The 24,626-nt window shown below is 36.2% G+C and overlaps 1 long non-coding RNA gene across 1 annotated transcript; it reads right to left on the bottom strand.

Annotated features, from left to right (window-relative positions):
• Window positions 1-314: 314 nt before the first annotated feature.
• On the bottom strand, window positions 315-22,304 carry LOC116570710. Its single transcript, XR_004277535.1, has 3 exons — window positions 22,078-22,304; window positions 1,733-1,738; window positions 315-325 (listed from the first exon to the last, which is right to left on the bottom strand). It is a non-coding gene; the product is annotated as an uncharacterized LOC116570710 (long non-coding RNA).
• Window positions 22,305-24,626: the final 2,322 nt, after the last annotated feature.

Here is a 24,626-nt window from a genome sequence, read left to right as displayed (position 1 = left end):
GACTTTTTTTCTCTGCACCTATAGGCAATAATCACCCATAGCTTCTCTAATAGTGAATTGCTTTTTGACAATAGTGATGTGTCTTCTTGCCTTTTCACCTGACAAAGTAGACATTCACTCATTTGTTTGTATCATCAACAAATATTTCCTGAGCACCGACAGTGTGTTAGGCACTGTTGTATACATGAGATTTATATAAGATGACTTACTCAAGGCTATATTGCCCAGCAAGATGTCAGTCTGTTTGGGGGTACTATAATTTTATTATTGTGGCCCAGGTTTCTGCATTCTATTTCTCATTTTTCACTGGAACCTGAAGATGAAACTGTTGATGGTCCAGAGCAGAGAGATCTCTAAAGTGGTGAACATGATTAAATAGTCTTTTCCTTCAGGAAGTTTATGTTCTCCTTAATAATAGTATACTGAACTAGACTTAACTACCTTATCTGAGTATTACAAGGATTAGGGAGAAAGGAAATAAAGAGTTCAGTGTAATGCCTGATTTGAGTACACAGTAACTTATAATGCTTAATATATTAGTTATTAGGTGAGTTTTTCATAGCTATTTTCCAATGTCTGCCTATCCCAAATGCATGAGTACCAGTAAGTCTCCCTCTGTTCCAAATTACTGTTGGTTTCACTTCCAGGCACCTGTAATAATAGAATTACTATACAAAAGACTGACTGGCACCTTGGCTCGGGAACATAGTCATAGGTAAATTAACTACAATTTCTGTGTTTGTTTCTCCATTCAGGAAATGGAAATCATAGTGCATGTCATCTCCTCCTCCTGGATCTAGAAGGATTAATGGGAGAGTAGATTACAAGTTTATTAAGCATGTAGGATGTAGAATTTCTCAATGGGTAACACACAATGATGATAAGCTGATATTCCAACAATAATACCACAGAAGAAGAACAGCAGATAAAATGATGACTTGATGCTCCATTTGAAATTTGATATGTGTGAGGATGGAGAGTCCACACACATAAAATAGAAAAAAAAAAAAAAAAAGAAATTAACAGAGAAAACTGAAGGACACCCAAGAATTAGAACTAAGAAAAATAATGGGAGTGCTTACAAGACATTCAAAATGAATAGTATAAGATATGCAATTGTGTGGAGTATGATGTAATCACAGCAACAGAATTTTAATCTGCAATGGAGAAAGATGGCATTGTTTGAGAAGAGAGAATAGTAACATCTGGGCTCTGGCTATCAACAACTTGGTGACTTTGAGTATCAGTCAAACTCTCTGGGTTCCAGTTTTCTCATTAGTCCAATACTAATGCTTTTCTTTATCCTCAGAAATTATCTTTAAGACTTGTGAGAATAAGCGACAACATAAAGATGAAAAAGGTAAAAAGGCTTTGTTATGGATGAATCATGTCTTCCTACCCCTACTGCATTCATAGGTTGAAGTTTTAACCCCAGTACATTAGAATGTGAATGTATTTGGAGATAGGACCTTTAAAGAGATGTAGGAGTGATGACAATACTGACTCTGCCTTGGGCCCTCCATCTTGTTAATGCCTGTGCAATGAAATGACCTCCCCAGGGGCTACATGTTCCAGGTCCTGTGGAGGTTAATGTATGCCCTGATTAGAAGGCAGGAAGGCTGCTCTCCTCTTCTCTAAAGTTGTTTAGATAACTAGTAGAGATAACATAGTTTCTTCCCCCACCTTCAGACACAGGTGGCCTGTTAAATGTTAGACCCTTTGATCTCATCACAAGGCCCTCTTCACCCTCCTCTCATGCTATAGAATCTGTGGGTTAAAGTCCAGACTTTGTGGAGAATAGTTGTATAGTGCCTGGATCATCACCCATCCAATTCTCCCTCTCAGTAAGTCACCCTTAGTAAAACTCTGTATAAACTTTATGGGTCACTGGCTTTGTTTTCTGGTCTCAAAGTGCTATCTCAGTTTAGACATACTTTACTGTCCCTCTACTGGCTTCTAACAAGAGGTAGTTCAGGTTAAATAAGGTCGTTAGGGTGAGCCTTAATACAATATGACTATTATCTTTTAAGAAGAAATTTGGACACAGACAAATATGTAAGGAAGACCATGGGAAGACACAAGGAGAAGATGGCTATCTACAAAGCAAGGAGAGGGGCCTCAGAAGAAACCAACATGCCGATGCCTTGAATTCAGACTAATAGCCTCTAGAATTGTGAAAAAATAAATTTATGTTGTTCAAGCCACCCAGTCCATGGTTCTTTGTTCTGGGAGCCCTATCAAACAAATACATGCTTGACAAGATAAAAGTATGATCTAATTTTTGTAGTTTTACATTGCTATGGACTGCATACTTGTGTTCCCTCAAAGTTCATTTGTCCAAACCCTAATATGATGGTATTTGGAGGTGAGGCCTTTGGGAAGTCGTTAGGCCATGAGAGTTGCCATGATAGGATTATTGTCTTTATTAGAAGAGGGAGAAAGGTAGTGCATTCTTTCTCTCTCCCTGCCATAAGAGGGTACAAAGAGAAGGTGGCAATCTGTAAAATAGGAAGAGAGCCTTCACCAACAACCAGAGCATGCTGGCACCATGATCTTGAACTTCTAGCCTCTAAAACTGTAAGAAATAAATGTTTGTTGTTTAAGCCACCTGTCTGTGGTATTCTGTTATAGTAGTTTGAAGTGACTAAGACACCCATAAAGCACTGAATACACAATAAACGCTTAATAACTCAAATGGAGCTATCAATGATTCCTGGTAGCATTGCCTGATATGAAAATATTATGGCCTGTTCTACTCTGGAGAGGACATTGAAGGAACACAATTGAGACATTTTGGAAGTAGTCTTTATTTTACTGAATAACTTAATGTAGAAGGTGAGAAGTATAAAACCAGATTGACTAGCATGAGTACATCTTGGCAGTTGGGCAGGTAATGGTTCCATTTGCAGAGATAGAAAATCCAGGAAGAGGATGCAGGATCTGAGATAACTGATTAGGTAAGTCTGATTTATGCTGAGTATAGCACATATTCATATTCCTAGATTGATTTTAATGCTTCCTATTCACTTAACAACAACAACAATAACAACAAAAAACACCACCACTAGGGGCACCTGTATGCCCTTTCTGCCAATCTAGTGGCTCAGTCTGTTGAACATCCAATTCTTGATTTCAGCTCAGGTCATGATCTCACAGTTATAGGACTGAGTTCTGTGTGGGGCTCCAACTCAGCATGGAGTCAGCTTGAGGTTCCCTCTCTTTCTCCTCCTGCCTCTCCCCACTTGCCTTACTTGCACATGCCTTATCTCTCAAAATAAATAAGTAAAATCTTTAAAACAAAACAAAAAACCAATACTATATCCTGTAGTTCTGCTTTTCATGAGTGGTCTTAGGTCCTTGCAAATAGTCTCTAACTTGAGAATACTTCAGTCTATGTTATTACCTTCTAAGTACATTTTACAAGAAAGAACAAGTTGGAGAGGCAAATAGGCAGACAAGAGAAGCATATGGAAAGAGAACAGGACACAAACACACTTTATTTTAATTTCCAAGAGAAAGCATGAAGCTACAGATTTCAAGGTTAATGTGTTTGAGCATGAGTGGGTAGATGGTGATTTTTGCTATAAATACATTGGGTGAGAGGAACAAAAGATGACTCCTGCTTCTATCCCTCTTTTGATTCATAGCCATTTTATTTCCTTTGGTGGACTATTCCCATATAGATTGACAGACACCTGCCCAAATAACTTTACTTAAGCGACAAGCAGGTTTTTTTTTTTTTTTTTTTTTTTTTTTTTTTTTTTGGTTCTTTTGCTGTCCTTGTAGGAATAGCAGAACTAAAGGAATAGTTAACAAATTCCCCAGTCAGTTCATCAAGGCCTATTAAACAGTAATGGGGAAGTAAATGGTTAAAGGCAGCAGCCAGGTCTGCATGGTCCTTCTAGGAGACCTGGCTGTCTAAGTGAGGCTGAGCAACTGTAATAGGGAGAAACTTAGCATGGCTAAGTCCTTATTGCTTCTATTACTCTTGCTACTGTGACCTATAGCTCATAAACCTGTGCTTAGTTCTGTACAAGGGAATGTTAATCGTTAAAGGAATTTTGCTTACAGCTAATATTTCCAAAAACCATTTTTTCACCCCAAACCTACCTCACCTGAGGAGAGGTGAGCACAGAAATGACTATGCTGTGTTTAAAATTTACAGGAAGGACATTGCCAGATTCTAATATGCAAAGGTCAACTGACAAGAAAAAGGAAGTTATAGGACCTCTCTTGGATGTCTACAAATGTCAGTCACCATTTGACTCCAACCCCTTCACACTTCTGTCTTTTGCTAACATAAAAGAAGATCAAATATCATGCTTAGGGAGATGGTTCTTTGGGACAACAGTCTGCCATCTCCTTGATTTACTGGCTTTCCAAATAAAGCCACTCTCCTTACCCCAACACCTTACCTCTTGACTTACTGGCCCGTTATGTTGTGAGTAGAATAAGCCTGGACTCAGTTACAAAGCTACCTTGTTAAAGAAGGAGTGGTCTATTGCCTTTCTGTTTGTTTGTGTCTAGAAGTTGCATTAAGGCTTTTGGTGCCAGTTAGCAATTACTACTTAATCGGGCCTTCCAGCTGAAATATTTGTCAGCAACTACTGAGAAGAATTGGCTTGGGTTTAAAGAGATATTTCCACCATCTTTCTGAGCCCAGGGAATGTGAATCAGGAGATCATTAGCATGCAGAAACCAAGTGAGAATGCCTTTTATTGCAGATAATATTTTATCACACAGAATGATTCATATATATACAAAGGTGCTCTTCAGAAATCTTCCTGGAACATAAGCCCTGGCCTACCCCAGCCTCTTTGCCTCTCCCTTGTCCCCAGCTGTTGTTTTTGGATTTCTGATTTCAATGCTTGGTCGTGGTTGTTGTTTCAAAAGCACCAAGATCTCTCCGTGTTTTTTGTTTTGTTTTGTTTTAAGATGACTGGAACTTTTGAAGTTACTTAGACATTGGAAAATTCAGTGACCTCACTGTGAATTTTAAAGAATGTACTAGAAAGGAAATAAGCAAAATTTTACAGTATGTCTTCTTTGTCTATCCTTTCTGCTAAAAACAAGCAAAGCAAGCAAACAAACAAACAAACAAACAGACAAACAAACCCCATTTATATCTTGTCTGATTTTTCCAGGGTGGGGTGGGGATAAGGGAAGGTTATAAAGAATGGGAAAGGGCAGAAAAGCACATGCACAGCACTCTCCCCCTCTCCCCCAACCATGAACCTGCACCTCTACACACTCACCGCCCTGCTAAAGCTGCGCAGAAAAGAGCCATTTCAAGTGTGAAGAGTGGAGGAGGCTTTCAAGTAAGAAAGGGAAGGTGTTTCCTAGGCTCCTGTTTCCTCTGTGTTTGAGCCATTAACGGCGTTAACTGAGTAAAGCAACCACCAGGCACAGCTGTTTTATTTCAAATACTTGCTGATACACACAATTTCTACAGAGCTCCAACAGTTGTTCTGGGCTCATAAAGGACATTTGAATAGATTGTTCTAATTCTGACTGGCACTGGAGTGTAGGAATCTGACCTCCCTAGAAACGGCATTTTTCCAAGGGGAGAGATGGTAAATAGAATATTTCCCGCCTCTTCCCTCCCCTTTATGGCCTATGCCGGCTGGGCTGAATTGTTTAGAGACCGGTTTCATACTCCATCTTCCTTTCAGAGAGGCTGCAACATTACAACTCAATTACCATATGGCAATATTTAGAAATGATCTGAATAAATGAAAGCAAACAAGCACATAAAGACACACACATACTCATATAATTTCCAGCTAAAGAGCTAATCTATTGAAAATGTAACTCTAAATTGGTAGTTCCTTATTGCCAAACAGGACAAACATGAGAGCAGTAGATCATTACACATTTCTTGGTACCATTAAGATTCTTCCTTTGTAACTGGAATAAATAGAAGATATTAAAGATATCTTTACTGAGTCTCTATCCAGAACACTGAAGGTTTAAACTGTTCTATTTCATCAAAAGTTTTCTCCCAACATTGTGAAAACCCAATGTCTTTCATGATTTTTTTTTTTTTTCCTTAGTGGTTCTTGATTTTTTTTTCCCATTAGGACCACAAAACCACACACCAGAATTTGCTTCCCACTGGAGTGCTGCTTCAGCATGTCTGAATGACCTGTGGATCTTGGATCTAACTAAGCACTGTGAAAGGGGAGAAGGGCTTAACTAGCCTGTCCTTCTTCAACTAGTCTCTGAGCATTAAGTTTGTCATGTAGTGTAAAAAATCTAACATTGTTTCTATGTTGCCCCCACCTCACTTGTCCCTGAAAGGAATATGTGAGCTTAGATGGTAGTTAGGACAGTCATAAAGCACCTCTGTTTTGGGGTTTGGGGGGGGGTAGCATCATTATATGGTGATAGGATTCCTTTTTGATACTTTTCCTCCCAACTTGTGATCTCAGTATTAAAAATACTGGAACATAAGAGGTGTGTGTCTAAGTACTGCATGTACATATACATCCATGTTGTTTGTGGAGATACAGCTTCTTAACAAGAAAATGCAACACCTTATGAGGTCTCACTAGGAGAAGCAACAGTGATCTGTTGTTAGAAAGCATTTGAATTTTTGACCAGGAAATTAATCATTACTTCAATTGTAATCATTAAATAAAAGGTAGTATTTACTTCAATTGTAATCATTAAATAAAAGGTAGTATTCTTTTTTTTTTTTTAAGCATACAGTGTTTTATTAGTTTCAGGTATACAATATAGTGATTCAACACTTCCATGCAATACTCAGTACTCGTCACAACCACTGCACTCCTTAATCCTTATCACCTATTTCACCCGTTCTCCCACCCACCTGGTATGTTCTCTGTAGTTCAGTCTGTTTCTTGATTTCTCTCTCCTTCTCTATCTTTCCTTTGCTCATTTGTTTTGTTTCTAATATTTCACTTAGCATTATACTCTTTAGCACATCATTGCAAGTGGTAAGATTTCAATTGTTTTATGTGTGAGTAATATTTCATTATATATATATATATTTATATATATACACACCCTCCTTTTTTACCCATTCATCAGTCAATAAACACTTGGGCTTCTTATTGTTAATAACACTGCTATAAACATAAGGGTGCATATAACTCTTTGAATTAGTGGTTTTGTATTCTTTGGGTAAATATCCAGTAATGTAATTGCTGGAGGGTAGGATAGTTCTATTTCTAATTTTCTGAGGAACCTCTATGTTGTTTTCCACAGTGGCTGGACCAGTTTGCATTTCCACCATCAGTGTAAGAGGGTCCTCTTTCTCCATTACCTCACCAACACTTGTTGTTTCTTGTGTTGTTGATTTTAACCATTCTGACAGATGTGAGGTAATATCTCATTGCAGTTTCAATTTGCATTTCCCTGATAACTGACAATGACTATCTTTTCATGAATCTGTTGGCCATCTGTATGTCTTCTTTGGAGAAATGTCTGTTCAGGTCTTCTCCACATTTTTAATTTGGATTATTTGTTTTTTAAAGTTTTGAGTTGTATGAGTTCTTTATATATTTTGGAAACTAACCAAGAAGGTGGTATTCTTGATCCTCGGTCTGCCCCATCTTCTCTCTGAATGGTTTTGTTTTTGGTGGAGAAAAGGAGAGGCATTATTTTGTCTCTTCCTAACTATTGTCACATATAAAAAAATGGTGGTTATAATTTATACATTCTTATTCTTGAACTATTTGGTTTTATAAACAGAACTGAGACTAGGGTAAGGCAAGAGAGGCACCCAGGGCATAGAATTTAAGGAGATACTCACTTTTAGGGTCACACAAGTCCCAGCCCTGTTTCTAAACATAAAGATCTACTTTCAAGAAGCAACACAGAACATCTCCATTCTGGGTCTTTGACACAGGGTAAATCTTTGTCATTTGATCTTTAACAAAGCCCTGCTAAGAGAATGAAGTATTCAAAGGATCTACTGTTCACCTATTTCTCTAGGTACTACAGGTTCTATTCTTGGATCAAGTTATTCTCAGAACAATACACAGCTGAACTAATTTTATTTTGCTGCTTTCAGAATTATATCTTATTGGATTTTCTTTTAAAGGCATTCCTTTAGCTTTTATCTGGAGATAGTATCTTTAAAAAACCAAATCAAATCCTAACCATGTCTATTGAAGAAACCTTTCTTAGGACCATTTCTCCATAATATTCAGTGCTTCCTAGATTGATTATTTTATAATTCAGTGTAGGAAAGTTTTACCTCACTTGAGGAATAGTTATGAATTATCATGTGTTGGTTAATTTATGTGTCACCTTGACTGGGCCATAGGGTGACCAGATACTTGATTTTAAAGATTATTCCATCTTTATTTATATGTGTATGTGTGTGTGTGTGTGTGTGTGTGTGTGTGTGTGTGTGTGTGTGTATCATATCTTCCTTATCCATTTATCTGTCAGTGGACATCTGGGCTTTTTCCATAGTTTGGCTATTGTGGACATTGCTGTTATAAACATTGTGGTACAGGTGCCCCTTCATATCACTACATTTATATCTTTGGGGTAGATACCCAGTAGTGCAATTGCTGGGTCATAGGGTAGCTTTATTTTACACTTTTTGAGAAACTTTCATACCATTTTCCAGAGTATCTTCACCAGCTTGCATATCCACCAACAGTATAAGAGGGTTCCCCTTTTTCCGTATCCTTATTAACATCTATCATTTCTTGACTTGTTAATTTTATTCATTCTGACTAGTATGACATAGTGTCTTGTGGTTTTGATTTGTATTTCCCTGATGGTGAGTGATGTTGAGCATTTTTTTTTTTTTCATGTGTCTTTTGGCCATTTGGATGTCTTCTTCAGAGAAATGTCTTCACTTCTTCTGTACATTTTTTGACTGGATTATTTGTTTTTTGGGTGTTGAGTTTGATAAGTTCTTTACAGATTTTGGATACTAGTCCTTTATCTGATAAGACATCTGCAAATATCTTCTTCCATTCTATCAGTTGTCTTTTGGTTTTGATAAATATTTCTTTTGCTGTGCAGAAGTTTTTTCTTGATGAATTTCCAATTATCTATTTTTATCTTCATTTCCCTTGCCTTTGGAGATGTGTCTAGCAAGAAATTACTATGGCCAAGGTAACAAAGTTTGCTGCTTGGGTTCTCTAGGATTTTAATGGATTCCTGTCTCACATTTAGGTCTTTCATCCATTTTGAGTCTGTTGTGTCTGGTGTAAGAAAATCATCCAGTTTCATTCTTCTGAATGGGACTGTCCAATTTTCTCAACATCATTTGTTGAAGAGACTATCTTTTTACTTTTTTTGTTTTTTGACAATTTTTATTTATTTATTTTAGAGCATGAGAGATAATGAGAGGAGAGAGAGTGCAGAATCAGTGTTTGGAGCAGAGGGAGAAGCAGACTCTTTACTGAGTGGGAATCCCAGTGTGGGGCTCGATCCCAGGTCTCCTGGATCATGACCTGAGCCAAAGGCAGATGCTTAACCTCCTGAGCCACCACACACTTGGCTATCTTTTTTCCATTGAATATTCTTTCAGTGGAAAGATTAGTTGACCATAAAGTGCAGGGTCCATTTCTGGGTTCTCTATTCTATGTGTCTGTTAATTTACTTATTTTTTATTTTTAAAAATTTCTTTTAAAGATTTTAATTATTAGACAGAGAGAGAGGGAGCCACAGAGGGAACACAAGCAGGGGTAATGGGAAAGGGAGAAGCAGACTTCCCACAGAGAAAGGAGCCCAGTGTAGGGGCCAATACCAGGACCCTGGGATTATGACTTGAGCTGAAGGCAGACAGTTAAGCCACCCAGGCACCCTATGTGTCTTGTCTGTTTTTGTGCCAGATCCATATTGTCTTTGTGATTACAGCTTTATAATACAGGATTCTGAAAAGTTTTGCTTTTCATTTCCAACACCTCTTGGTTACTTAAGGTCTTTTCTGGTTTCATACAAATTTTAGAATTGTTTGTTCTAGCTCTGTGAAAAATGTTGGTGTTATTTTGATAAGGATTGTATTGAATGTAGATTGCTTTGAGTGGTGTAAACACTTTTGCAATATTTGTTCTTCCAATCCATGAACATGGGATGTTTTTCCATTTCTTTGAATCTTCCTCAATTTCTTTCATAAATGTTCTATAATTTACAGAGTACAGATCATTTACTTCTTTGATTAGGTTTATTCCTAGGTATCTTTTGGTTTTTGGAACAGTTGTAAACAGGATCTATTCCTTGATTTCTCTTTCTGCTGCCTCATTGTTGGTATATAGAAATGCAACAAACTTCTGTGCATTGATTTTATATCCCGTGACTTTGCTGAGTTCCTATTTAAGTTCTAGCAATTTTTTGTAGTCTTTTGGGTTTTCCACATGTCAACTGCAGAGAGTGAGAGTTTGCCTTCTTTGCCAATTGAGATGGCTTTTATTTCTTTTCATTGCCTATTTTCTGAGACTAGGATTTCTAGTACTAGGTTGAAAAACCGTAGTGAGAGTGGATATCCATGTTGTGTTCCTAATCTTAGGGGAAAAACTCTTAGTTTTTCCCCATTGAGAATGATATTCACTGTGGTCTTTTCATATATGGCTTTTATGATATTTGAGGTATGTTCCCTCTATCTCTACACCGTGAAAAGTTCTTTTTTTTTTTTTAAGATTTTATTTGTTTGAGAGAGAGAAAGAGAGAGAGAGAGAGCATGAGAAGGGAGAAGAAGCAGACTCCCCATGGAGCCAGGAACCTGATGTGGGACTTGATCCTGGGACTCCAGGACTATGACATGAGCTGAAGGCAGTTGCTCAAACAACTGAGCCACTCGGGTTCCCTATGAAGGGTTTTAATTAAGAAAATGATGTTGTACCTTGTCAAATGATTTTTCTGCATCTATTGAGAGGATTATATGGTTCTTGTCTTTTATTTATGTAAAGTATCATATTGATTGATTTGCAGATGTTGAACCACCTTGCAGCCAGAAATAATCCCACCTAGTCATGGTGAGTAATCCTTTTTATGTGCTGTTGGAACCTATTGACTAGTATCTTGGTGAGAATTTTTGAATCCATGTTTATCAAGGATATTGGTCTGTAATTCCCCCTTTGGATGGGGTCTTTGGCTTTGGGATCAAGGTAATGCTGGTCTCATAGAAAGAGTTTGGGAGTTTTCCTTCCATTTTTATTTTTTGAAACAGTTTCAAAAGGATAGTTACTTTTTCTTTTTTTAATGTTTGGTGGAATTCCCCTGGGAAGCTATCCAGCCTTGGACTCTTGTTTGTTGCGAGGTTTTTGATTAGTGCTTCAATTTCCTTGTGGTTATGGGTCTGTTCAGGTTTTCTCTTTCTTCCTGTCTCAGTTTTATAGTTTATACCTTTCTAGGAATGCATCCAGTCCTTCTAGATTGCCTAATTTGTTGGCATATAGTTGCTTATAATATATTCTTAGTATTCTTTGTATTTCTTCAGTGTTGTGTGTCTCTTCTCTTTTAATCATGATCTTTTTTTTTATTTGGGTCCTTTCTCTTTTCTTTTTGATAAGTCTGGGTAGGGGTATATTAATCTTATTAATTCTTTCAAAGAACCAGCTCCTAGTTATGTTGATCTGTTCTATTGTTCTTTGGTTTTTATTTCATTGATTTCTTTCTAATCTTTAATTCTCTTCTCCTGTGGGTTAGGCTCTATTTGCTGTTCTTTCTCCATCTCCTTTAGGTGTAAGGTTATGTTGTATATTTGAAAACTTTCTTATTTCTTGAGAAAGTCTTTTATTGCTATGTACTTTCCTTGTAGGAAGGCCTTTGCTGCATCCCGAAGGTTTTGAACAGTTGTGTTTCACTTTCATTTATTTCCATGATTTTTAAAAATTCATTAATTTTCTGGTTGACACATTTATTCTTTAGTAAGATGCTCTTTAGCCTCCATGTACTTGAATTGATTCCAAATTTCCTCTTGTGATTGGATTCAGGTTTCAAAGCATTGTGGTCTGAAAATATGCAGGGAATGATCCCAATCTTTTGGCACCAGTGAAGACCTGGTTTGTGACCCAGTATGTGATCTGTTCTGGAGAATGTTCCATGTACACTCAGAAGAATGCATGTTCTGTTGCTTTGAGATGGAATGCTCTGAATATATCTGTGAAGTCCATCTGGTCCAGTGTGTTATTCAAAGCCCTCGTCTCCTTGCTGATCTTCTGCTTAGATGATTTGACCATTGCAGCAAGAGGGGTGTTAAAGTCCCCCACTATTATTGTATTATTATCAATGTGTTTCTTTAATTTTGTTATTAATTGGTTTATATAATTGGCTACTCCCATGTAGAGGCATAAATATTTACAATTGTTAAATCGTCTTGTTGGACAGACCTTTTAATTATGATACAATGCCTTTCCTCATCTCTTATTATAGTCTTTGGCTTAAAATCTAATTTGTCTGATATAATGATTGTTACACCAGCTTTACTTTGATGGCCAGTAGAATGATAAGTAGTTCTTTACCTCCTCACTTTCGATCTGTAGCAGTCTTTGGGTCTAAAATGAATCTCCTGTAGACAACATATAAATGGGTCTTGCTTTTTAAAATCAGTATGATACCCTGTGTCTTTTGATCGAGGGCATTAAGCCCATTTACATTCAGAGTAACTATTGAAAGATATGAATTTAGTGCCATTGTATTACCTGTAATGTCACTACTTCTGTATATTTGCCCTGTTTCTCTCTGGTCTATATTACTTTTGGGTTCTCTCTTTACTGAAAGGATCTTTTTAAAATATTTGTTGCTGGGATGTTTTAGGGATCAGAAATTCTTTTAGTTTCTGTTTGTCTGATTTTTATTTCTCCTATTTTGAATACAGCCTTTCTGTATAAAGTGTTCTTGGCTGTATACTTTTCCCATTTAGCACCCTGAGTGTATCATGCCAGTTCTTTTTGGTCTTCCCAGTTTCTGGATAGGTCTGCTGCAAATCTAAAATTTCTACCCTTGTAGGTTATGGACCTCTTGTCAGTGCTTCTTTCATTATTTCCTCTTTGTCTCTGAGATTTGTGAGTGTCACTGTTATATGTAGGGGTGTTGACCTATTTTTACTGGTTTTGAGGGGATGTTTCTTGGCCTCCTGGCCTTGAATGCCTGTTTCCAAATCCCCAGATTAGGGAAGTTCTCCACTATAATTTGCTCTGATATACCTTCTGCTCCACCCCCCTTCCTGTTCTTCTAAGATCACAATTATTCTAGTAATTTTAGCTTTATGGTGTCACTCATCTCTTGCATTTTCCCCCCTTGATCCAACAGTTGTTTATCTCTCTTTTTCTCAGTTTCTTTATTCTCCCTCATTTTGTTTTTTATGTCACTAATTCTCTCTTCTGCCTCATTTATCTCTAGCAGTTAGAGACTCCATTATTTATTGGATCTCATTAGTAGCCTTTTTTATTTCAACTTGATTAGATTTTAGTTCTTTTGTTTCTCCAGAAAGGGATTCTCTACTATCTTCTATGTTTTTTTCAAGCCCAGCTAGTATCTTTATAATCTTATTCTGAACTCTATTTCTAACATCTTACCTATATCTATACCCTGATTACATTCCTGGCAGTCAGTACTGCCTCTCGTTCTCTTTTATGAAGTGAGTTTTCCCATTTTGTTATTCTTTCAGAAAATGGTTGCTTTTCTATCTGTAGAGTTGCAGCCATTCTTTTCTTAGATTTCCAGTTGAGTTTTCAGGTGTTCAGAATGATTTGATTGCTATGTAGCTGAATTCCTGGGATCAGACAAAAGTAAGGTCTCCTATTTCTCTTTCACTCTGTCTTTTCATCTTCTTTTCCTTGGAATTGATTTTCTTCATCTTTTACTGATATCTTTTTTAGCCATGGTTTACTTTACTTTACATGGTTTACTTTATATTTTAAAATAAAAATAGTTAATGCTTATAGAATGCTTATGTGACAGGTATATCTAAGCATGCACTGGAGATTATTCCATTCAATTTTTACAAAATTCTACTGATTAACTATCTCTATTTGACAGATGAAGAAACTGAGGCATGGGGTAGTTAAATAATTGAACCACACTCATACTCATGTAACTATTAATGATAGAGACACAATTTAAACCCACACAGTCTTATTCCTAAGTCAGTATTTTTAGCCAATATCTATGTGATCTTTGTTTGAATGCATTAACATATTTTCTGTGTCTATATAAACCATTTAAAATAATTTGAGGAGAGAGATCCATGTAAGTATTTATTTTGATTTTTCTTATGCCCTAAACTTATATTTAAACTGCTAGGGTTATATACCTCTTTAATATATCTCTGCTATATGGTTTTTAAGTGAACTTTTAATTTTGAACAAATTCAAGCTTACAGAAGAGTTGCAAGAATAATACAATGAACCTTTGTATACCTTTCACCTACATTCATTAATTGTTTAGATTTTTGCTGTATTTGCTTTATCACTTTTATTTCCATCAATATCATTATTATGATGATTTTTTTTTCTAAACTTTTGACAATAAGTTGCAGACTTCTTGGCCCTTCACTACTGAATATGTCAACATATATCTCCAAAGAACAAACATATTATTTTACTTTTCATAATTATCAAATTCAAGGAATTTGACATTGATACAGTGCTATTCAATTTTCAGCAATTAGCCCAAATATCCTTTATAGTATTTGTCTCTTTCTTCACTTTCTCTCTTTCACTTTCTCTTTCTTTCTTTCTTTTTTTCTTTCAATCCTTCCCTTTCTCGTTCTCTCTTTCTTATGCAGTCTCTTTCTTCTATTCAGGATATTGTCCAGGATCATATTTTGCATTTAGTTCCCATGACTTGTCATGTGTTTTGAGCATTAGGTGTCCTGGAGTATTCTCTTTCTTTCCCACACAAGCCAACTTTCCTCTAACTTGGAGTTCCAACCCCCTTCTTTTCTTACTTTGCCTACAAGTGTTTTTGAACTATTTCACAATGAAGAATAAGCTGCAAGGTTTCTTAAACTTCAAGGCTTCTCCCTTCTGGAGAAGGATCCACTTTTCCTATCTGGTTTCCTAAAGTGGTTACATCATATTACTTCAACAAATTTAGAAACTGTCAAATAAAACATGCATCAAAAAGCCAGTTATTTTTTCTCCTCATTTTTTCATTGGAAACTTTCTAAACTTTATTATGGACCAAAAGCTGTGTATGATTAATAAAGCCTAAAGCAGAGGAGTGTGGTTTGAAGACCAGGTATGCTACCAAAAAGAGTGTTTCAGATTGTATTTCTGAGACTGAATATATGTATTACTTCAGAGAGAAATTTAATAAAAGGAATAATCAAATCAGCACATCTCTGTCAAATACAACTAACTGATATAACATTATTTTCTGATCTTAAAGCAGTTAGGACAAGAGCAATAAAGATTCCAAAAGTGAAAAATAAGGCCATTTCAGTAAATTCTTAGAGCACTACCTTAGAGCTCTTTCAGAGTGTTGTTTGCCTTTGAGTCCATTGCAGTGAATGTGGACAAAATGCAAGGATCAGACCATCAGTTTTTCATTCACCGACCCCCAAAGAACAAACATTTTCAACTTATATGAGTTTATTTTTATGCTTAAAATTATATTTTCCATTGTTTTACAATATAAATGAAGTAGTTTTTATTTTTAAAAAATTCCTCTCCATCAGTTAGTTGAATATTTTAACACTCTAATTTAAGGCTCTTTCTTTCCACCCCCTGTCTTCATGTCAAATACTTAATGAGCTATAAATATTTAGAAAGTTCTAATGGAGCATGCTATTAAAAGCAAACCTATAAGAAAATCTGGTATTCTTTGAGAAATCTCCCCTAATTTGTCTCTTTGTAAGTTTGGATACATGAACATGGAATTTTCTTAAATGGAGTTTTATCCTCACCCATAATTCTATTATACTTCACCCCACTTTACAAACTGGTAAGGAGATGAAAGTACAGATCTAGTTACCCTCAATGTAGGTTATGGGACAGGCAGTATTAGCTGACAGTAGTGTTAGGATAATAGAAAGAGTGAGGAAGGTCTTCTGTTAAAGTAGTATTATTGTTACTATTAGGGAATTTCATACAATGGTTGAGAATATTTATAAATAGTCCAGCTGTTTGACTGTTCCCGAATTTTTCATACTTGCCTTTCAGTTCAGGTTAGAGGGTGTGTTGGAGGTAGTGTGGTTTTCAGGAAAATGCAGTGATCTGGGAATTGGGAGAATTGGTTTCTCCCTGGAGTCTGTCACTAACAGGATTTGTGACTCTAAACCAGAAGTTTCACCTCTCTGGAACTCAATTCTCATCTTCAAAGTAATCGAGCAGATGATTTCTAGTAGTAACACACAGTCTTGTGATATCAGATATCAGATAGAAGCATGGGACATTCTTTGACTTCTTCTGGTTCATATTTATACTCAAGCAATACATTTATTTATACTTCTATTGATATTGATTGGTATTTATATTCAAGCAATACCTTTACATTTACTGTTGAATCCAGGTGAATTTCTTAGATTATAGATACAGGAAAAAGGAGCATAATATAAATATGTAGAATTTATGCTAAATATTTTAATTAAAAATTTTTAAGTTAAAGAAAGTAATCAAAGGGATACTTTTATTCAAATGTCTTTTCTGTAGAACTATATTTAAAAAAAAAAAAGAGTCTTAATTTATTTACCTTTTAAATAAGGGGCTTACATTTGAACTGGGATGGCAAATAGGCCTTATCTGAAGTATCGACTCAAAGGCTCAGCAGGAAAGAATGTTTGCCCCGGTTAACAGTCAATGTTTACCATGGATAAGAGAAACACTCAATGCCATCCATTTCTTGAACTTGGACAAGATCATCACTAAGAGTCATTCTTAAATATAGTCTTCCTCAACTGTTCTCTGTCTTATGAAATAACATTACTCATCAGCTGCACACCAAAGTCAGAGGGTCATCTTTGACCTCCTTCCTTTCCCTTATTTTCCAGCTAGCAATTTGTCACCTAAATAGTTCATTACCTCTTAAATAATTCATCACCAACATCCTCATCCAAGCCACCAGCATCTCCCACCTGAACCACTGCCTCCCTCTGTTAAATAATGAGTTACCCAATAAGTGGACTGAGCCTGTACTTAGGGTACCAGCAAGTTGGGAACACACTTCCTTTCCCAACCATATACACATACAGAAGGGATTGAAAAGAAGTGAGGAAAAATAGTAGCACCCATTTACATTTAGTTCAATTAGGGATTAAAGAAAAATTTTTTATAATGTTGTATGATGGCTTTTATTTTGCATTACAGCATGTATTCTTGTCTTTTGAGTTTGTGTGTGTGTGCATGTGTGGGGTGGTGTTTTGGCCAAGAGGTCAGTTGGGGAACAAAATACTATTTCAGGGAATAGTGTCTCTAAAGGTTTGATTCTTATTCTGCATCTATTCCATTCTCCATAGTGCAGCAGAATAATCTTTTAAAAACAGATTTGATCTTGCCAGTGGCTACTTCCTACTCCCTCTACAATAAGGCCTAAACTCCTTATTATGGCCATGGATACTCTGGTCCCTGCCTCATTCCCCTACTTACTTTCTACCACATTCTCCCTTTGTCTTTTGTGTCCAATTATATCAGCCTTTGTCAATTCATCCAGAGAACCTGTGCAGCAGTTTATTTCTCTCCCTGAAAAGTTATTCTGCTTTGGTCTCTTTTGCTTTTTATACTGTGACTCATACTTCGATCTCAGCTCAAACATCTCTTACTTGAGGACAGTTCTGTCAGCCTTCCAGATATCAGAAGCTGCCATATTACTGACTTTAGTTGTATAGGTCTGTGATCATTTGACTTGTGTTTGTCTTCTCTACTAGAGTAAGCTTTTTGTTTATTCTTGTTCCAGGGGCACCAGATTACTACATAGGTAGATAAATACTGATGGGATGGGATGGATGCTACTACAATTCCATGCAATCCAGGATTCCTTAGTAAAGCAGAATAGAAGCAATCTAAAGAAATTATTTATTTCTTCCTTATTAATAATTCTACCAGTGAGGAAGGGAGTCTTTCTTCCTCACTAGATTCCCCAGAGACAACTTAAAAAACAAAAACAAAAACAAAAAATTTTGTAAGGTCATTAGTTAAATAACAAGGGAAAACTCTTTAGTTAAATAACAGAATCATGAGATAGTCTTGACTAGAAAGTAGATATATTTCCAGAAAGATGAATATGCAGTAATAATGTGGTTTAGGCATGATTCTATACATTTGTGTCAAAGTGGTACGCCAATGGGTGCTTTGAAATGAAATTATAGATGTCTGCTAACAATCCTCTTTAAATTGTGTATAAAATGTTTATGCATTTGAAAGCCCTTTCTTTTTTTTTTTTTAAGATTATTTATTTATTTATTTGACAGAGATGACAAGCAGGCAGAGAGGCAGGCAGAGAGAGAGGAGGAAGCAGGCTCCCTGATGAGCAGAGAGCCCGATGCAGTGCTCCATCCCAGGACCCTGGGATCATGACCTGAGCTGAAGGCAGTGTGAAAGCCCTTTCTTATAAACAGTTCTACCAGTGAGGAAGGGAGTGGAAAGAGAGAGAAAACCAAGACTGAGTGAAAGCAAATGATGGGGAAATTTAAAGAGATCAAGGTGCTTCTCCTCACACTTCACTCACTATTCTCTTTGGTTTATTAATTCCATTTTAAGTCACTTAAGGCCAACGAACTCAAGCTCTGAGAACAAGCTTAGCCATAAAGCTTCTGAAAGCTATCTAGCTTACCATTGAGATCATTCATGGTATAGGTGGGCATTGCATTGCCTGGATAATTTGAATGTCTGCCTTTTATACCAGTTATAGTAGTTGCCACCGTGAACTATGTCTTAGGCACTAATCTTTTCCATTGACCACTTGTGAGCCAGATTATCCTGAATGGATAGGACAGTCTTGGTTGTAAACAAAATAATGTTTGTGAGCGGACAAATCTTCCTATGAAGCCTGATTATCAACTTTCTGGGGAGAGTCTTGGTGGGATTCCCAGTCTCTATTTCTTTCAACCTCCAAACATCAATTTTCTATAATCCACAGTGTGAGGAAGACCCACTAGATGGGGACAGGAATAGCTCCATATCATACCAGTATTTATTGACACAGCCTAAGGAGTTCATTTCTACCTACTTGCCTCATTCATGACATATTTATTCTCTGTATTTTCACTCTCCTAGGTCATGTATCTTAAAGTTGTGAGGTGTTTTGCTCTACCCATCTATACTCTGCTTGTATCTAAACTGTAGAATGAGGATAATTAACAATAAATGACGTTCCCATTGATTCTACTGTGATCATTTGTGCAATAAGAAATTCTCTTTGGGAGGAGTTAAGATGGCAGAAGAGTAGGGGAACCCTAAGTTTGTCTCATCCCTTAAATACAGCTAGATAGTTATCAAATCATTCTGAATACCCAAGAAATTACTGAGAGTTCTGAGAAAACAAATACTGAAATTCTGCAAGTAGAAAAGTGACCACCCTTTGGAGGGTAGGAGGTAAGGAGACTTAAATCTGGTGTGATATAACTGTGGACATGGTCACAAAGAGGGAACCTGCTTATGGAGGCATAATACTGCAAAGTATTATAAACAGCAAAGCACAAAATCTGAACTTTTAGAAGTTTACTATCAGTGAGGTATGTGCCTGGCTTACAGGTGTGAAGTGGGGCAGAATCTCAGGTATGATACTGTGGTCAGAGGATCCCCCGGGTCACAAGAAGAATGTGATGTCTGAGTGTTGTACTGTTCCCCAGCTTAGAGTGCGGAAGCTGGCTGATAAGATTTCTGCCAGATTTCTGCCAGATTCTGCATTGTATTTCCATAAACTGCAAATTGCCACTCTCCAACAAATAACAGAAGCATGATAAGACCATCCCCAAGAAGAACAGTATGGGTCTGTGCCATGGGAATCCTTAAAATTTGGAATTCTGAAACTCAGTTGCATGCTTGGGATAAAAAAGCTCAGACACAGGCAGGGGAAACAAAGAGTTCTGACTGAAACCGGGAGACAATAGTGATTGATTACTCTTCTGTGAGGACTCGCTGAAGAGTGGGGGCATGAATTTTCAGCTTTGGGTCTAGAGGGCTGGGCACCACCATATTCATCCCATCCGTCAGTGCTGAAAGCCCTCAGGAAGCAAAACAGCATCACCCAGCAGAGCTGCTTATATCAAGCTCTGCCTCCCCACCATTGAAGGCACAGTTCTACTAAGACACGTATACCTGAGAAGGGGTGTAGCAGGTCCAGAGTACCAGCACAAACAACTCACTTATACCAAGTTACTGACCATAGAGGGTTGCAGAGATTCAGCTCTAGGGGAAAATAGTATCTATCTGCCTTTGTACGTTTATCCTTTTAAAAAAATTATTATTTTTCATTTATTTTTCTTAGTTTAAAATTATTTTTTTATTTTTATATATACCTTATATATATTATTTTTGTTTCCTTTTATTGTATTATATTTTATACATATATAAAATTATATATATCTAATATATATTTGTTATATATATTTCTTTCTTATTTTGGAATCTAATTTCTTTCTTTTAAATTATGTTCTATTAACCAACATGTATTACATCATTAGTTTGTGATGTAGTGTTCAATGATTCATTAGTTGGGTATAACATCCAGTGCTCATCACAACATGTGCCCTTCTTAATACCCATCACCCAGCTACCCCATTATCCCTCCCTTCTGTAACTCTCAGTTACTAGATTCCTCCCAGAATCTAGTTTCTTTTAACAAGCAGACCAAAAAATACCCAGGATCTAGTTTCCTTTAGTGTTTGTATTGCTGCTGTTTTTCTTTTTTTCCTTTCTTCTTTTGTTTTTTGGACAATATGATAGGATGGAGAAATTCACCTTAAAAAAAAGAACAGGAGATAATACTCAGAGTCAGGAATTTAATCAATACAGGTATAAGTAAGCTATCTGAACTATAATTTAAAACTGTTATAAACATACTAACTAGGCTTGAAAAAAGCATAGAAGACACTAGAAAATCCCTTAGTATAAAGATTCAAAACCCTAAAGTTTTGTCAGGTTGAAATTAAAAGTGCTGTAACTGAGATGCAGTCCCAAGTGGAGAACATAAAAACAAAGAGGAACAAAACAGAGGAGCGAATCAGTGATATAAAAAGATACAATTATGGAAAATAATGAACCTGAAAAGAAGAGGGACAGAAAACTATTAGATCATGAAGGTAAACTTAAGGAACTCAGAAATTTCATAAATCAAAATAATACTGGATTCCCAGAAGAGCAGGAGAGAAGGATGGAAGGTTTATTTGAATAAATTATAGCTAAGAACTTCCTTAATATAAGGAAAGAAACAGGTATTCAAGTCCAGGAGGCACAGAGTCCAACTCAAAAAAAAAAAAAAAAAGGCAACACTGTGACATATAATAGTGAGACTGACAAATTTCAAAGATAAAGAGAAAATCCTGAAAGCAGCTTGGGACAAGAGGTTCTTAAGCCAAAAGGGTAGAAATGTAAGGCTGGCAGCAGACCTGTCCACAGAGACCTGGAAGGCCCGAAAGGACTGAGATGATATATTCAGGTACTAAATAGACAAAATATGCAGCCAGGAATACTTTATTCAGCAAAAAAAAAAAAAAAAATGACAAAAGCTGTCATTCAGAATAGAAGGAAAGAAAAAGAATTTCTAGGACAAACAAAAACCAAAGGAATTTGTGAACACTTAACCATCTCTGTAAGAAATATTAAAGAGTCTCCTTTGAGTCAGGAGAGATCCCAAAAGTAACAAAAACCATAAAGGAATAGAGACATTGTATAGGAATAGCAACTTTAGAGGTAATACTGTGACACTAAATTCATATCTTTCAATAATTACTCTGAATGTAAATGCACTAAATGCTCCAAAAAAGACAGAGAGTATCGGGATTGATAAAATACAAAACAAAACAAAACAATACCCACCAATATGCTGTTTATAAGAGATGCATTTTAGACCCAAAGAATTCCAGATTGAAAGTGAGGGGGTAGAGAACCATTTATCATGCTACTGAACATCAAAAGAAAGCTGGAGTAGCCATCATTGTATCAGTCAAACTAGATTCTAAATTGAAGACTGTAATAAGAGATGGACACTATATTGTAATAAAAGGGTCTACCTAACAAGAAGTTCTAACAGTTGTAAATATTTATGCCCCTAACATAAAAGCAGCCAATTATATAAATCATTTAATAACATACTTAAACTCACTGATAATATTATGATAATAGTTGGGGATTTTAACTCCCCACTCACAGCAATTTACAGATCATTTAAGTAGAAGATCAACAAGGAAACAATGGCTTTTAATGACACACTTGACCAGATGGATTTAACGGACATTCAGAGCATTTCATCCTAAAGCAGCAAATACACATTCTTTTCAATTCCATATGGAACATTCTTTAGAATAGATCACATACTGGGTCACAAATCAGGACTCAACCGTTACAAAGACTGAGGCCATGCCATGCATATTTTCATTTTATGAAACTTGAAGTCAACTACAAAAAAAATTTGGAAGGACCACACATGCATAGAGATTAAAGGAGAGGGAAGAAAATTTTCAAATATACAACCTAACTTACACCTAAAGGAGCTGGAGAAAGAACAGCAAATAAAGCCTACACCCATCAGGAGAAGGGGAATAATAAATATTAGAGCAGAAATCAATGATATAGAATTTAAAAAGAAAACCTTAGAATAGATCAACAAAACTAGGAGCTGGTTCTTTGAAATAATTAACAAGACTTATAAAACCCCTAATCAGACTTATCAAAAAGAAAAAAGAAAGGACCCATAAAATAAAACCATGACTGAAAGAGAAGAGATCACAGCCAACACTATAGATAAGATAGACAAACAATGATAAGAAGATACTATTAAAATTTTATGCCAACAAATTAAGCAACCTGGAAGAAATGGATAAATTCCTAGAAATATAAACTAGTAAAACTGAAACAGGAGGAAATGGAAAACTTGAACAGACCTATAACCAACATAGAAGTTGAATCAGTAATTTAAAAATCTCTCAGCAAAAGATCTGGGGCTGGATGGCTTCCCAGGGGAATTCTACCAAACATTTAAAGAAGAATTAATACCTATTCTTCTGAGGCTGTTTCAAAAAAATAGAAATGGAAGGAAAACTTCCATACTTATTCTATGAGGCCAACATGGATCCCAAAAACAAAGATTGCACCAAAAAGGGGAATTACAGACTAATCTCCCTGATGAACATGGATGCAAAAATTCTCAAGATACTAGCTGATAGGATCTAGTAGTACATTAAAAGGATAATTCACAATGACCAAGTGGGATTATTTCTGGGAGGCAGGGATGGGTCAACATCTGTAAATCAATCAATGTGATATATCATATTAAAGAAAAGATAATAACCATATGATTCTCTCAATACATACAGAAAAAGCATGCTACAAAGTACAGCATTGTTTTTTGATAAAAATCTTCAACAAAGTAGGTATAGATGTAACATATCTCAACATCATAACAGCCATATACAGCAGACCAACAGCTAATATCATCTTTAATAGGGAAAACCTGAGAGATTTTCCCTAAAGTCAGGAACACAACAGGGATATCCACTCTCACCACTGTTGTTCAACATAGTACTAGAAGTCCTAGCCTCAGCAATCAGACAAAAAAAGAAATAGAATGCATTCAAATCTGCAAGGAAGAAGTCAAACTTTCACTCCTTGCAGAGGACATGATACTTTATGTGGAAAACCCAAAGACTCCACCAAAAAAAAAAAAAAAAAAATTGCTAGAACTGATAGAGGAACTCAGCAAAGTCACACGATGTAAAATCAGTGCACAGAAGTCTCTTGCATTTCTATACACCAACAGTGAGGGAGCAGAAAGAGAAATCAAGGAATCAATTCTGTTTACAATTATTCCAAAAACCATACGATACCTAGGAATAAACCTAATCAAAGAGGTAAATGATCTATACTCTGAAAATTATAGAACACTTATGAAAGAAATTGAGGAAGACACAAAGAAATGGAAAAACGTCCCATGATCATGGATTGGAAAAACAAATATTTAGAAAGTATCTGTACCACTCAAAGCCATCTACATTCAGTGCAATCCTTATCAAAATAACATCAGCATTTTCACAGAGCTTGAATAAACAATTCTAAAATTTGTATGGAACCAGAAAAGACCCTGAATAGGCAAGGTAATGTTGAAAAATAAAAACAAAGCTGGAGACATCACAGTTCCAGTAAAGTAATCACCAAGACGGTATGGTACTGGCACAAAAATAGACACATAGATCAATGGAACAGACTACAGAACCCAGAAATGGATCCTGAACTCTGTGGTCAACTAATCTTCGACAAAGCAGGAAAGAATATCCAAAGATAAAAAGATGGTCTCTTCAACAAATGGCGTTGGGAAAATTAGAAACCCACATGACAGAGGAAGGAAACTAGATAACTTCCTTGGGCCATACACAAAATTAAATTCAAAATAGGTGAAATATCTAAATGTGAGACAGGAGCCCATCAAAATCCTAGAGGAGAATATAGGCAGCAACCTCTTTGACCCTGGCCACAGCATCTTCTTGCTATACATCTCTCCAGAAGAAAGGAAACAAAAGCAAAAATGAACTATTGGAACTT

This window comes from Mustela erminea, chromosome 12, assembly GCF_009829155.1.
Source record: "Mustela erminea isolate mMusErm1 chromosome 12, mMusErm1.Pri, whole genome shotgun sequence".
Lineage (NCBI taxonomy): Eukaryota > Metazoa > Chordata > Mammalia > Carnivora > Mustelidae > Mustela > Mustela erminea.
The sequence above is the reverse complement of the archived record's forward strand: the minus strand, read 5'-3'. Positions and strand labels throughout refer to the sequence as shown.